General features: G+C 35.4%; 1 protein-coding gene across 1 annotated transcript in view; it reads right to left on the reverse strand.

Moving 5' to 3' along the window:
* MPP7 (MAGUK p55 scaffold protein 7) overlaps positions 1 to 15852 on the reverse strand; it is a 110325-nt gene that overhangs the window by 13619 nt on the left and 80854 nt on the right. The window lies entirely within an intron of this gene.

The raw sequence follows: 15852 nt of genomic DNA on the forward strand, positions 1-15852 counted from the left end.
AGGATTTTTTCAAAGTAAGAAAATAAGTCTTCTCAAAATATTTGAAAACAGTTTCTTCCAAACATTCGAGGATTGGTGCATGGAATAAAAAAACCTATTATATGTTTAATAAGCCAGGTCATTAGAATGATATTTTCCCACAGTTCAAAACTATATCAGGTGCCTATTTAAACTGCAAAATTAAGATTATCAATAAAATCGTAACAGTTGCAACAAAAAGCTGAAAAATATAGCTACAATAAGTTGCTAACGTATTTAGATAATTTGAGTATCTTATACATTAGTATATATACACAAGGAGAACATTCATGCAATCTGGACTCTCATACCACACTTAATGCACTTCTGTTAAATCACCATGGCACACAGACATCAAATATGACATATGGTAGAAACACATCTGGTGGTTGAAAGGGTTAATGGGAATTAACTCTTTGAACAATATTTTTGTGCTTAGATCCATGCTGATAGCATAAAAAAAGTGCACAAAACCTTTCCTGAAGATGTTTAAAAGTAAAACCAAACACTGTTAGTTAAATTCCAAAACACTATGCAACATCTTACACAATACAGTACCTATATTACGGATATGTTAGCATGAAATTAAAAGTTAATATTACTATTAAATTTGCATTTACAATTGCATCAACAGTGTGACATCTACAGTGTCTATCTAGAAGACTGGAAATTTCATATAGCTTTTAAGTACTCTCAAAGCAGATAATCATAGGCATTTTCAAACAGAACAGCACAAAAAAACCTTCTACACTATACGCTAAAAACTAATTTACTCCTGTGTTAATGATTACCTTACAGTTTTTCAAATAAATCCTTTACATTGCATTACATTACATTTTACTGGTATCTCTATGGCACCACTTCTGTTCCAGAAGGAACTACAGGAAGGACTGCAAAGCTGATTTCATTATTTGGTGGTAATAAAGTAAAACACAAACTACACTTTAAGTACTGGAAAAATCCCAAACCCTTTTTTTTTTTCCCCAGAACATTTCATAGGACAATAAACACATGTAAACTTTTGGTGACCCCAGATTTTTCAGCAATATGTTTTCATAAACTTGTAAAAGCACTTATGTGTAGGTGTTTGAGAAGTAATCATATTACAATTTTTTCTTCAACGGTAGTATCTGGCAAATTCAAGACTCAGTTCTGCAAATATTTAGAACTAGATCTGAAGCAAAATCCTACAAGGCTTAGTTACAGGCTTAGCATTTTGTACACACACAGTTCCACTTCGCATAAATCTTTGCAGAACCTGGATCACAGAGGATGTTAACCAAGTTATTTTATTGATGTGAGCCCCTATGCTATGGGAATCTACAACACATGCATACACACAAAAAGAGAAGAAAAATGTCTTTGAGAATACAGTGATGTTGACCCATTTATATTCAAAATATGAAAAAGTAAAATGAAAATCAATGAAAAAGGAGAAGAGCTAGCATCCACAGAAAAGGATGATGACATTTTTTAAGAGCTACAGTACTGTCTAGACTTCGAAGGACATGGGCTTAGATAGAAAAGGGACTAAATATGAGATACGTAAACATAATGAAATAAACTGAGTTATGATATTTTATTATTTAAAGAAAAACACTTCACCCTAGGGTGAAGCCCGTCATGACACGAGGATGTTTTCATGCTACATAACTACACCTAACTGTATAGACAGTTATATAAAAAAAGATTAAAAGTAACATTAGCAATACAGGCACATGAAGTCAGTTACAAGTTTCCTGAGGCCTCATCTAAAAGGCTGCAGATAAAAAAACAAAAATCAGTTGCCCTAAAGCAAGGTGAAAATTGTTCTGAATTTTTTTTTGTATAATCATTTTATAGGGAAAAAAAAAGAAGAAGAAAGAATAATTCTTCACCATTCACTACTAAATGGTTTACAGAATAAAGAGCTTTGTCATAAAAATCAGAATCCACATATCTGGAACACGTAAAAAGTAAGGGTAGCCATCAAATGAAGCTAAACCAATTGTCTCCATTCCAGTTTGGTGTCGACCTTACAAACACCAAGAGCTCTGTGCCTCTGTGTAGCTGTCTCAGAGCACCACTGCCAACAGCTTCTTAACCTCAGCTTACATGTCGAACTGCAGAATCCTTAGGAAAAATACCCTTTCTGCAAAATCTTCATATCAATTCGGTCTCTGCTGTTAGGTTTTAGTAAGGCCATTTGTAGCATGTTCCTCTTTTCTCCATCCACTTTATTCAGATTTCATTACCAAACTACCAGGTGGTGGGTTATTTAAGAATTTTCATTCCTTCTTCTCTTAAAAGAGGAAAAACCACAATTGGGTTTTTTTTCTATGTCAAAAAGGAGAAAATCTTGCAGCACTGTCTTCAGGCTGATTCATCCCTTGTCACTTTTACAGGCTGCATATAAAGCATCAGAAAGACTCGGGTGATACGGTTCCACTGCTAATGTGGGTTTCCTTGATTAAAACATTTGATATGTCTGTGACTGAAACTCACTGGTAAAATGAAAATAGTAATGTTGTCCTGTATATTAAGCAGGTTCAACAACAAGTTCAACTAGGTCTTAGACATTGCAGAAAAGCTATTATATTAGTTAAAAAGAACAAACAAACACAAGCCAGAGATAATGAAGCAGATTTCCAGTATGGCTGATTTCTCTGCAGTGTGCTGGTGAAGATGCTCTGTAAAACTACTGAATATTAAAAACCTGTGATATGCTGATTGCTTTGCCACTTTAAGACTATTGTCAATTTGGAAGTTGTTTTAACTGTTCCTCCAAGCACATCTGAATAGCCCTATAGAGAAACCCAAGAAAGCTTACTTTAAGCAGCTTTCAAAACCAAGGAGAATGTACAGTATAGAGAGAAAGGATGAGACTGTTTCAAATATATCCAACATTTTTATGATACTGCTACTGCATTCCTGGAAAGATGATTCTGTGTCTCTCACATCTGCCATTATATATCCCCACATATGTGGCTTAACTTTACTATGACCTTCAGAAGCTATTTTATAAAGAACAGTTAATAAATATTTTCTATTGAACTCTGCATTTATAATTGCGTTATATGTTGGGCAGCTATGACTGTGCAAAAAGATTAAGCTGAACGGCAACGACATCATACTTGCAAGGAAGAAAAACATTTATGAAAAAGTAAAAAATATTCTGCTAATGTTTGCATATTTTACAGTTTAGGAAAGATGAAAAAAACTTCATATGTTAACAATAGAGCATTATTAAAAATATAGCTAAAGTCACTACAAAAAACCAAACCCAATACTGATATGCAATAGAAAAATTAAGTTTCTATAAAATGATTAAGCTTAAAAGTAAATTCTTACAAAGAACAAAGGGAAAAAATCACTTGCCCAGAATATTTGATAATATAAACCTCCATGAATATGAAAGGAACTGCAGGCTGTACTGTCTGTGGACTATGGATATCAGCAGAGATTAACCTTAGTTGCCAAGTATGCAGACTATAAAATAAAAGGTGAAAATTCTGTCACTAAAGCAACATAAAATTCTGAACATTCAGAAGCCTGCACCAGCTCACTGGTTTCAGCTACATGACCAGAAGCCTACTGAACATGCAAACTCATAAACTACTGCTGGAATGTAACAGTTTGGTGAAATAAGAACAGCCGCTGGGAAGAAAATATGAAGAACAAATGTACTCAAGCTACGTATGTCTCCAAACCTTGTAACACTTCTCAACATGAAACAAAAATCAGAAGCTGCTAGTAATAAACTTAATTAAGGCCCAACGATAATCCAAGAGAATCTACTTACATCTCTAAGAAAAAGAATGAAAAAACCCCTAGAAGAAAAGTGGGGTTATTCTTTTAACCACTAGCAATATACATTTGGTCATCTCAGAAAAAACATCTTTAGATTTACATAGAGAAATCCACTTGGACCTCACACAGAAATCCAAACTGAAAACAGGCAATGCATGAACCTGTCTCCCCTAAAATATTTTAAAAGGATGCCAATGTAAAAAATTCTGCTTATTTAGATTTAGTAATATAATTCTAAAGAAGTGAACAAAAGATTGAGATTATGTTGTGTGAATTTAAATCCAAATATGTTCATGAAAATGGAAAGTTAATTTCTCTACACTAACAGGAAATATTATCATTTCAATTCACCTATGCTTCATAAATTCACCAGCAAGGCTCCAGAATGCTATAAAGCCCTTAGACATGCTTTTGTTCATTTTCATTCACCAAAACAAGTGCTTAAGTATGTGTTTAAATTATGTATATTCTTCACTGAATTTAGTCTAATCTTACATAATTTAGAGTGAATGAATACTTTTTAATTGTAAATGCATTTACAAGTACTTTTTGTATTCGTATTACTGACAAAAGTAAGTTTGGTACCATGGTCATTATCTAGGTTTGTACAAATACTATATTATTACTAGATATTTCTAGATTTTTTTTCCCCCCAAATACTAAGATTTTTTTTATACTGGCTCGTATACCGAGTATTTCTATTGTTACACAGGAACTGCACAAACACAGAGCAGACTTCTTACTCTGCTCGCTTCTGGACTGATTCCCAGCTTGCACATTTAGACAGGGTTAATAAAAATTTAGATTATGTCTGGATTTTTAAGACAAAATTGAGAATAGTAAACAGATGATATTCATCTATATTTACTGTATGTTCATAAAGGTTCAAGTAATGTAACTAGAATTTAAGCTTGGCAAAGGCAAACTCCTAACGTTCTCCCCAGCAATTCCTCAGGAAATTACTGCAGAAACATACAATAGTATACTGTGACTTAAATATTAGAATTTGGTAAAAAATCATGAAATCTATCTGAGTCACTTTAAAGGGGAGGGCTCAAATTAATAGCAGCATAACCCTGGACATAAAAGATCTGACCCCAGATGGTACAGACATTCTGCTTTCTGAAAGCTGCCTCTTCTCTTGCTTTTCATGACCACCTCACGTGTGTCTAAAGTACATATCCTTTCAGAGAGGGTCAGATGTTCACAGAATATCCTGGTTCACAGACTGAAATGCCAAAAAATACAGAGCCCTAAACCCATAACAAGCCATAAAATCGACTGAAAATTCATGAATTGATATTAAAATTGCTGTAGTTCACTTGATGTGATTACATACTAACAAAACCAGCATGAAACATGACTTAGTCATTTTGGTTTTAGGAAGTAACTGGTGTACCCATACTTTGAAAACCGTTTCTAGAATTTAGACAAATGATTTACCATACTTCAACTTACCTCATACTAACTGCTCATATGTGTGAATACAACCTGCTGTAAATGCAAGGTAATACAGGTCAACTCCTTCATCAACAGTTAATTCAGACTCCCTTGCTCTTGTAACAGGTTACAACATATAGACAGTTATTTAACTGGGTGTCACTAAAACACCCTGAACTTGGTGTGACCCAAGCCTTTCAGTGACAACATTTTAGGTTTTGTTATCAGTATAGCATCTCTAATCAAGACTGTGTTACAATCATGAAGAGACCTGCCTAGAAATTCTTAGTTACTTAGTAATGAAGGAGTGCCGTAAATGCCTATCATCTCCCAAGAACATGCACATTCATAAAAATTGAGACGCTCGGGATTCACTCCAAAAAACACTACTGCAAAACACACGTGGACATTCAGAATAAGCTGTTTTCAAAAATCAGACGTACTTGTTTCCCCACTCTCCAAAAAAGCAACAGGCAGGGAAAAGAAGTATCTTTGAAGGCCTTCACTACCCTTGCGATTGAAGGAATATATATTCAGACCAGTGGAAAAGAGGCCCCTCCTAAGCAGGAAGGTGGACTGCAGCAGTTAGATATGGTATTGGCTCCCATGTACGTAACAGAGGGTTTATAAAGTGTCTTTGCCTAGGACTCCTTTACCTCATAGACTACCCGAGTTTTATATCTTGCACAGCACACAGGTAAAAGTTTTGTGTCCTCCCTGCAGCTGGTCGGCAAGTTTTGTTCAAATTATTACACATTAGGCAGTGGCATTTGTCCAGCCCAGAAAGTTATTCCACAGCAGTTTGTTTCTTGAGAAAATACAACTGAAAAAATAATTTAGGAGAAAAGCAACCCTAAATGTGTGTGAATAGGACTGGGCTCCTAACGTTTTGTGAAACAAGGAGACACTGGAGCGCATGAGACAGTTTGTATTACAGATCACTGTGTCCTGTTACCATGTGCAAAAGAATGGTAACATCAGCTTTCAAAAGCCTACCTGTGTGATCTTAAGAGAGGATAATTTTTAATGAATGATTCTTAGTGAAGAGCTCCAAGGAACCTCTAATTTCCAAACCAAATAGCTAGCTATTCGCAACCAGTGAATATACTTGTGTCCTTACCCCAAAATTGGTCCTAACCTTAGACAAGTCTTTTTTTCTCCCTGTTGTTCTATCCTCTGGCCCGCCTCTCCAACACCTCACTTCCAACAGCACAGACGCAGCACGAGAAAGCTGAAGGTACCATCTCCGGACCGATGGCCACACTCCACCGTGTGGAAGCTCTCGAGAGATAAACCATTGCCTACACTGTACAGTAGTTCTCTAATAATTTTTGTAAAGTTTTGCCTAAGTAAACTACATTCCGTCCCGATTTTTTTGTTCTTTGCATCTGGGACAACAGTAGCTTCTTCCACAAGACATCTCCTTCCTGGATGGTTGAGCTTTTTTGGTAACTGCAGACCAAAATGTTTCACTGAAAGGGCTACAGCACCAAGGAAAGGTGGATTCTGTTTTGCCACCTTTGCTCTCAAATAAAGCATCAGCCCACTAAGATCTGCTTGCAAAACCATGATAGTCTGATCTTGAGAATTCATGCAATCTGTATTTGCGGACAGAAAGAGAAGATGCAGGGTGGGAGGAAGGGTCTTTTCTATTTCAAAGAGAAGACTTGATAAGGAAAATGCAGTTCATCTGGAATCACATCCAAAGTATCATTTTCCAAGCATACTTCAATCTCTCAATACAATTACATTTCAACATTAATTTAGTTGATTAACTAACAAAGGTAAGTAGTTTATTTACAGCATGATCAGATGACCATTAGTTCCACAAATACGTGATGAAATTATACCACACTAAGGTTTTGGAAAGCGGTCAAAGTTCTCTCACTTACATAGTTCGTGTGTTCCTGATGTAGTTTATATACCACATTTAAAAGCAGTATAGTGCAATACAAAAAACATCTCTAATTTACAGTACTGGTCTAGGGTGTTTCAGTGAGCCTAGTGGCCTGGATGTACTAAAGCCCTTTGACAAGTTTCTTCCCATTCCTCTTGTAGTAGGAGGATGAAAGCCTTCGGAAAAGGGCTGGTTGCCACAAAATCCGCTCCAGCCAGCCTTCAGCTGGCAGGAATTCTGGACAGTTTCAACTAAAATATTTTTACATAGCTTTTAAAATGGCAGAAATTAAAAAGTTGAAACACATAATGGAACATTCACCTTTTTTAAATGTTACTTTTGTTTGAAATTTGGAATCTTGAAGCTGAAGCCAAAGGACTCCTTCTTCTCCTCCTCTTCCCCCTCCCCGCAATGATACATTAAGCTCAGACTAGCTTTAAAGCTAAATTTAAGCTATTGAGTTATTATGACTTATTTTATTTTGTAATGTGGAAAAAGAACCTGTGCCTGCAAATTTGCTTTGTACTTTCACTGAATCTTCCCAATATTGTTAGACAGACATGTACAAAGAAAGAAAGTGTAAGCAAAAGTTAGGTAAAACTTTGAAAGTGTGTCTTTAAAGACTTACTCAAACTTTTCATGATACAGTAACCTTTTTGTTTCATTAAACACATTGCTTACTTAATGTACTTTAAAAGTCAATATTTTTCCCAAATTTATAAATATTTTTTATTTTGACTTAAAAATCAAACCAGTATTTTAGTAGCTTATGTTTAACCAGCTAAAGGCATACACTACATAAACCCTTTATGTCAAATCCAATGAGCCATTTTTAAAACCTTAATATTCATGCTTTTTTCATGCAAAGTAAGGAGATTTATATGCAGATTACCCCCAAAAGTAAAGTGGACACAGTAGTTCCAGGGAAAAGAAGCTGAAAGAAAGGAAGAAATTGTCTTTTGTAACCAATAGCTCACCTAGATAGGATCCATTGTTGTGACCAGCACAGTCAGCATCTTCTGGACGAAGGGTAAAAGCATACAGAATAAGAGCCAAGAAATAAAGCAGAATAGTTAGAAGCCCAGCAAAAAATACAGAAAAAATTACTTAAAAAAAGACAACTGTACAAAGCATAGCATTAAAAAGCCTTCAATAGGCCATTTGTCTTAAAAACATAAAACAATATTTATTGTTTTATATTTTAGCTGTAGGTATTCTGGAATTTTGCAGCATGCACACTGATCTTTTTACCTTTTCAAGCAAAAATTGGGATGACAGCAAACATTCTAAAAAGAATTCTAACACTGTATTATTCACACTTTATCAGTTAATAGAAAATATGATGCCACTTAAAAGAAAGCAAAACGTATTTGATGTAAATCAAGCTTTTTTTTGTAAATTATACATTATCAGACTTTAGCTTTAAGTTTTGGCTCACTGGATTAGACAGAAAGGTTTTTGATCAAAAACACATCCTCTCATTTGATATAAAATAGCTATAATGTATATTTTTACATGCCAGAGGCCCTTTGATCAAAAATATGAGCTACAATTTCTAATGCCTTTATAAACAAAGGCCTCTTAAGTTAAAAAAAAAAAAACAACACACACATGAGATCAGCTGCTATTACTTTAACATATGCTGCAAGCATAACAGTAACCGGCTACACTCAGAGGGAAAACAGTAAAGATGATACTACATGGATGAACTTTCTACCATCTCAGAGAAATCCTTTGTCAGTATTAATTAGAAATGCAAGACCTCTCATGGCCATATAATTAAGTCGGAACAATCTCCTTCCAACCCAGCCCACCCAAGTTTTTCTAATATTATTTTATGATACTACTTTTCTATACGTATCTTCCCAAAGTTCAAAAGAGAGAGAGAGAAAGCAGTTTAAAACAATAGTCCAAATTACTGATCTTTACATGAAGCAACTAGGAATATTCTGGTATTTTTACCTACTTTTAAAAAATGATTCTATGTATTTGGTGGCAATATAAAAGCATTATATGTATAACATCTCTTAGAAACGCTGGACTATATTCAATTTAATTCTAAACACATGTTCTTTAAATAAAATTATTGGGCTATGCAGGGAAACTTTTGTACATGTACCTTCAATTTCCTCTGAGAAGCACAAAGGAAAAATAGGAAAGGAAATCATTAAATGGAGTGAAAACATAACTTAAGAAAGAAAAGTTAAATCGAAGAAGAAAAATGCACCTACCACACTCAACCGCTTCCTCATCTTAGAACAGCCAAAAAAACAAAGTATTATTGTTTAATACTTCATAAATAGGAAAAAATTTAGCTATGTAAGCTACTCTCAAATCCTCCTGATAGCAGCTATTATATTGAGGCATATACCAACATACCGGCACTGAGTTTAACTTACATGTTTTAAGTACACTCAGTTAGAAAGGGACCTAAAAAGACATTGAAATATTACATGCACTTTTAATTTCCTACATGAGATTCTTCCACTGTTCATTGGGTAGCAATGACCTTACCCAGTTGTCATGGAAGATCTCTTTGATATTAAATGCAAAGTTTGTTAATTCCATTTAATCAGTCTTAACCTAGAATTTCTAAGAATTACTACCATAAACATGATCTCAGTATTTTTCTGCACTTACACTAACAGCTGCTACTGCCCTTGGAGCTGGGTTTTGGAGACTTTTTTGGACTTTTTTTTTTTTTTTTTAACATCTATAGCTGTAGCTGAATGCTGAAAGAATTTATATACTCTTCCATTTTTTCTCTGATGCTATCCTAATATAATACATCTACTTAAGACTTTCTGCTTACCTATAGGAAGTCAATAAATTTTTCGTCCTTGATAGTGGAAAACATACATTTTAGAAATCATCTTTGGGCTTGTACAGAAAAGCAACATATATATAATGAATTTTTGTTCACAAAGATATTATATAGTAAGGTCTAGATTTATACAGAGATTTTACAATCTACATCTCATTTAAGTTTCCTTTAGAATCTGGATAAATATGCCTAAAATACAAATATTTAAAAGTTTCCATGAAGCATGACTTCCCTCAGAACGTGAAGAAATTATTCAAGAGATATTTTAAAATCTTTCATGTGTAACTGATGTACCAAACAAAGGTAAGGTCGAAACTCTCCTGCCTATCTGATTACACAGAAGAGCTTTTCCCGTTTCATGTCATGAAATGGATACAAGAGTCTTTTCTGCCAGGGGAGGAATACTGTTTTGCAGAATCATTTCTTCGTACCTTTTTTCCTGACGACTTATATTCTAAAATATTAATTTGGAAGACTTCTCTGAATCCTATTTAAATTTTATTTCTACACTCAAGGTGATCATACGGTTTTAGTAGGCTGGAAAGTCCTCTAAGGCGAGCACTGCTTGGTCAACCACATCTGGTGCCTTAAAGTGTGCCGACAGTTTTGTGAGTTGAGAGTGAAAGCATTGGATCCTTTTTACTCTCCTGACCTTAAAAGCTCCCAGTTCTTGAAGTGACAAACACCCTAAAGCTGGACCTAGGATGGCAGGCTGGCTTCCAGGTACTATTTCTTTCTCCTTCTCTGTGCTGAGAGACCTCTTACACTTCCTGATATGTATGACAAATTTCTCTATATTTCCATTTCCATTACTTTCAATAGGCTGCAAATGTATCTCTTGGAAAAAAGTCACTAATGCTCAAAACCAGTTCACGTCAATACATCTAAAAAGTCTCCTGAATTCAACAAAGTTATTTGACTTAACCAGTGACTGTGCATTTTAAAGTATTCTGTTTGGTATTTTATCATTGGAAACAGACAAGTCCTCATCTATGAACATGAAAGATGACCAGGAGAAAAAGAGGTCTGTATGTACACACAGGTATACACTCACTCAACCCTGACCACTGCAGACCTTCGGAGACCTGCAAGTATGGGAGATGGTGGAGCTACAGCAGCAGGGCTGGAAACAGCTGAAGGGAACGTAGGCTTCTGGGCTACCCCTGCTAGGAAAGGGAATGGTCTTATCCATCCATGCTATAAAGTAAAGACGGTAGGATTCCCAAGTGAGCCAGCTGATGCCAGAGAGCACAGGCCAAAAAGTCTACAAGCTGAGATTTAATGCTGAGATACAGTGAAGGAGTTTTGAACTTTTTGTGTTCTGTTAAAAATCTTCCTTCTTAATACTGCTCTTGGCTTTCTTGGGCTGCTCCTAAGGTTGAACATAACAGTCTAGAAAGAAAAGACGTGGGAAATCAGTGGGTCTTCATAGTTTCATGCAGCTATGAAACAGTCATCAACATGTAGGTCCCAATTTGAACTTTACCAGGAATTTTACCAGGGCTGTTGCCTGTCCCTAGTAAAGCCAGGGGTTATTTGCCAGGAAACTTTGTGTTGTGATTCACCGCTAATACAGCTCTGTGTGTCTGAAGCAGTTGTACGCGTGCAGCAGAGATGTACAGATACATGCCTGAAGTTTCAAAGTTTAGAGACATGGAAAATTGGGGTAGATCATCTCAGGCCAATATAGTTTTACTAAATTAAAGTGGGGTGAGAAAGGAAATAGAAGTGTTTATCTGAAAGGAACAAATATGAGACTAAAAGAGGACAGAGAGCAAAGAGGAGGAAATCTGATGGGAAGCAGGAAAATAAAAGCAGTGACAAAATGAAAAAAAAAAAAAAACATAAGGCAATATGAAGCAAATAAAACACTGAGAAAAGAAGAAATACGATCAAATAAATGTAGTGTGATAAGAAGGGAGAGGAAGTTACAAAGAAAATAGTCTGGAACAGGCTCATGAAACAAAACCAAAGCAGTACCAAGACATAAATGGGAAAAAGAAATAGGAAACACAAGTGCAATGGAAGCTTAGGAAGTAGGTGTTTTTATTCATTTTAGAAAGATTTCAGCATAGCCAATATGCTAGACTATAACAAAGCAAAACAGTATCACATACACTGTATTTTTGTATGCATTTTAACTTAAATATATTTAGATTTGATTTTGGGGGCCTCACCTAAATTATATTACTTATGAAGCTCAAAACCAGTGCCACTCCAGGAACTTCCTCAACTCCTTGCAACAGTCTAGCACCAGATTAAAATTTTTAACTTTTGCTGACTTTCTTTCAACAATATTTCCATTAAAGAATCTTATCTAAATGTTTCTTAGTCTAAAATTAGATCCAACAGCTCTGTTCTAGTTCCTTATTACAAGCAAGTTACATGACCCCTTAAATTCTATTTCACTCTAGTAAGCAAAAAATTGTGATGTACAATGATCTGCATTACAGCGAATATATTAAACACTCCTGATTTTTTAGTGATGAACAGCCCCACATAGCAATCGACATTTATACTGTTTTGCAGTTTTTTTATCCTATAGGGTTTTGTAGATTGACGAGTACATTTACGTTTATGCTATAGGAAATTTAAGGTGATCTAATTTAATCCTCTCAACATCATCAGGTAACAGTATGTCTACCAAGATAATTTGGAAAATGAAGAAGGACAGTCTTGCAGTGAAGGGCAGAGCAAGAGTTTATGAGATCCGTTTCCACTTCTGTCTCGTGACATTGACTCAAATGTCATCCAGCTTCAGGTTTCCTTAATTTCTCTGTGGTAGCAGGAAGTTAATATTTGTAAGGACAGGAGACTTCTGAACAAAGATGCTAATGTGCTAATTTATCTCTATAGGTCTGGGGTTTTTTTTGTTTTTACTCATAACTACCTGCAGGTGGGCAATCAAGTTTCAAATATGAACACAGAAAAATACTGAGAAGAAAGGCAGAGTTAAGATTGTGCAGCAATTATAACAAGCAAAAGAGTCCTACTATACATTTATCCTAAATGTTTGGTCTTCAGATACAAGTGGTACAAAGCATTCATTCTTTTAGCCTGTTTAAATTCTTTTGTTGGCAGAACACGACCTTCAATTCACAAGACACTCATCTACGGATAAACTGGGTTACATCTTGTTTGAATGAACACCATTTGGCTGCAGTTGAATACTTCCTCTTGCTCATAGAATGCCAATCACATATGGTAAATCAAAATTGAAAGTAAAATGGGTTTTAAGCCCTAGAAAAACTATATGATGATGGCTTTGCCACAGTAAGTATTTACATTTAGCATTAAATATACAGGCCAAATGTATTTTCAAGGAAAAGACATCTCTGAACAGCTCTGTCATATATGCTACATACATATACATATTTATATATAACTATACACGCAGGGTATGGATATACACATATACATATGCACGTGCTGCACAAGTTAACAGAAGTTACAGGCTACACTAGTATAAAATATAAAGTTACCAGTAATTTTCATACCAGAGACAACACACATACAGCATAAGAATAAACAGAGTAACCACTGTGAAAGCAAAATTATGCTGAAGGAATATAATGTCTTGGCTGATTATTGTAGTTTATAATAACTGCAGAACAGTAAGTTATTTGGTTGTTATTCAAAAATACTTTTTTTCCTCAAAAAAAAAAAAAAAGGTGATCAGTGTATTATCTACAAATAAAAGTAAGCTACAAATGCAAGAATGACCATGTTTGTTGGCAGTGACTATTACAGTCAGAGCGTGAGCAGTCTTTGTTGACAGACTGGGAACTATTAATTAAATGAATTCTTCCCCGTACTGAGTCTCACATCACTCCTAATTAGCTGGGACACAGTGACAGGAGAACTCACAGAGCCAACTCTGGCTACAAAGTTGTGCCCATGCTAAGATGACCTCCTAAAGCCAGGAATGCTGTTAAGTAATATTGAGGAATACCAGGTAAGCAGGTTTCTGCAGAGCTGGCATCAGCCACGGCTCACAAGCTCAGACACACCAGAGCTGATGGCATGCAGCCAGGCACATGTACTGTACCTCCCTCCGCATCCCACAGAGCTCCCTCGCACCCCGCATTAGGTACGCTGCACGGTCACCGTCCCAGCACACGAAGGGTTAGTCCTACTCACACAATCTCATGCATCTCTATCCCTTTACTTTCATTCCATTTTCCTATTTTCTTTTCTATGCTGCTTTTTCTTATAATTTTTCCCCAGTATAATTTTCCCATAGTATTAATGCACAAGCAATACTGCTTTTTGCTGAAAAGTCAATGCTGTTAGGTATTGAGAAAAATGCTGAAAATGCTTGAGAAGTTTGGTATCCCTCCGTTATTTCTGCACTAACTCAGAGCCTGGGAAGTAACACTATCAATCTTGTCAGCAGGTCAGCACATCTAACTGCCACTTATCTCATGCTTTTAAAACTTATCAAATATTAATGTTGAATTATTGAGGTTTTCTACCAAAAATAAAAAACCAAAACAGGTCATAATTTATATTAGTAATTTTTGCATCCACCATTTCAAAACCTTTAACAAAACAAATATGTTAGTGTTTGATTTAAATGGAATCAAGAAACAACTGAACTATAGCGCAAATACTGACTATAGTAATGCTGTTGCATAATACTGTTAATTGCGCTAATTTAATAATTTCAAAGCCCATCCTGTGTGGGGTTTTGCCTAACGGGGTTTATGGGCAGCTTTTGCCCATCTGTTCTTCCATTGCCCTTGTTGCAATACTTTCTCCCTTTCTTCATCCTCAATATGAAATTTCACTTCCTGCTTTTCCCTTGATTTCTTTATTCCTACTTTTTCTGGGTCTTCCTCTCAACATAAAATAATGTCTTGTCAGCGTAGGGTCCATCTATATTATCAGTTTCCTGCCACCTTATGCCCAGGTACCACGAAACTATGCATCCTCTCGGTTTTCAAAAGAAGTGTGATTTCAATTACTTACCTTTCAATATGGAATATACATTGTTTTGTTCCCTCCTCCAGTGTACACATGTTAAAGGTTTTTCACTTTGGTGCAATATGAGAAACAATCTCTTATCTCTTTCAAGAAAATAGCTGAATTCTGGGAGAGGCATACATCTGTATCTTCCACAAAGCTGAAGTATTTACTTTTACTTATATACACTTTACACATAGACATGATGAAACAAGTTGACTTGATTACTAAAATGAAGCTAAGAATTGGCATTTCCATCATAAACTGATCCTTTTAATAGTTTAGAATTAGGTTGGGTTTCTGTTATTCTCAGTGCAAATAATTTTTTCTGAAAAAGTTCCTTGGAAAATATTCTCTACTCCCTTTCCTGGACATGTGTATACACACAAGCATGGTCAGCATCACCAAAACAGCCCACTTTTTTTGCTTCCAAATTTATGATACACAAATATGTATACAGATTAACAACTTCACACAACATGCATTGCTATGCTGAAAAGTATAAAAAATTCAAAATTGGAAATAGAAAGAAGACTTCCCAAAAGTAATTCAATCTAACTCTTCGCACGTTTTGAAACATACTTAATTATCAAAGCAAATCCTGATGGACGTTAATGTTACTGTGAATACAGTTATTGACTATTTTTCAGAGAGCTCTTTTTCTAGACAAATAGAACAGTCCTTCCCAGTTCTAGGACTGGCTTGAGAAGAGAGGAAAAAAAGAAGTTGTACGATACTTCTCGTATGTTATACAATTTTGACTAACTGTTAGGTTAATTTTCAAGTAGAAGGACACTACTACCCTGGAAACCCACCTAAGAAACCAGAGCTGACTCACATTTTCTTGGTATCCAAGAAAATAGAATATTTCTCCTTGATTCTCCCTATTAAAAACAAAGGCATGTACCCAGGTTTCTTC

Source organism: Platalea leucorodia (genome assembly GCF_965183815.1).
Source record: "Platalea leucorodia genome assembly, chromosome: 1".
NCBI classification, from domain to species: Eukaryota; Metazoa; Chordata; class Aves; order Pelecaniformes; family Threskiornithidae; genus Platalea; species Platalea leucorodia.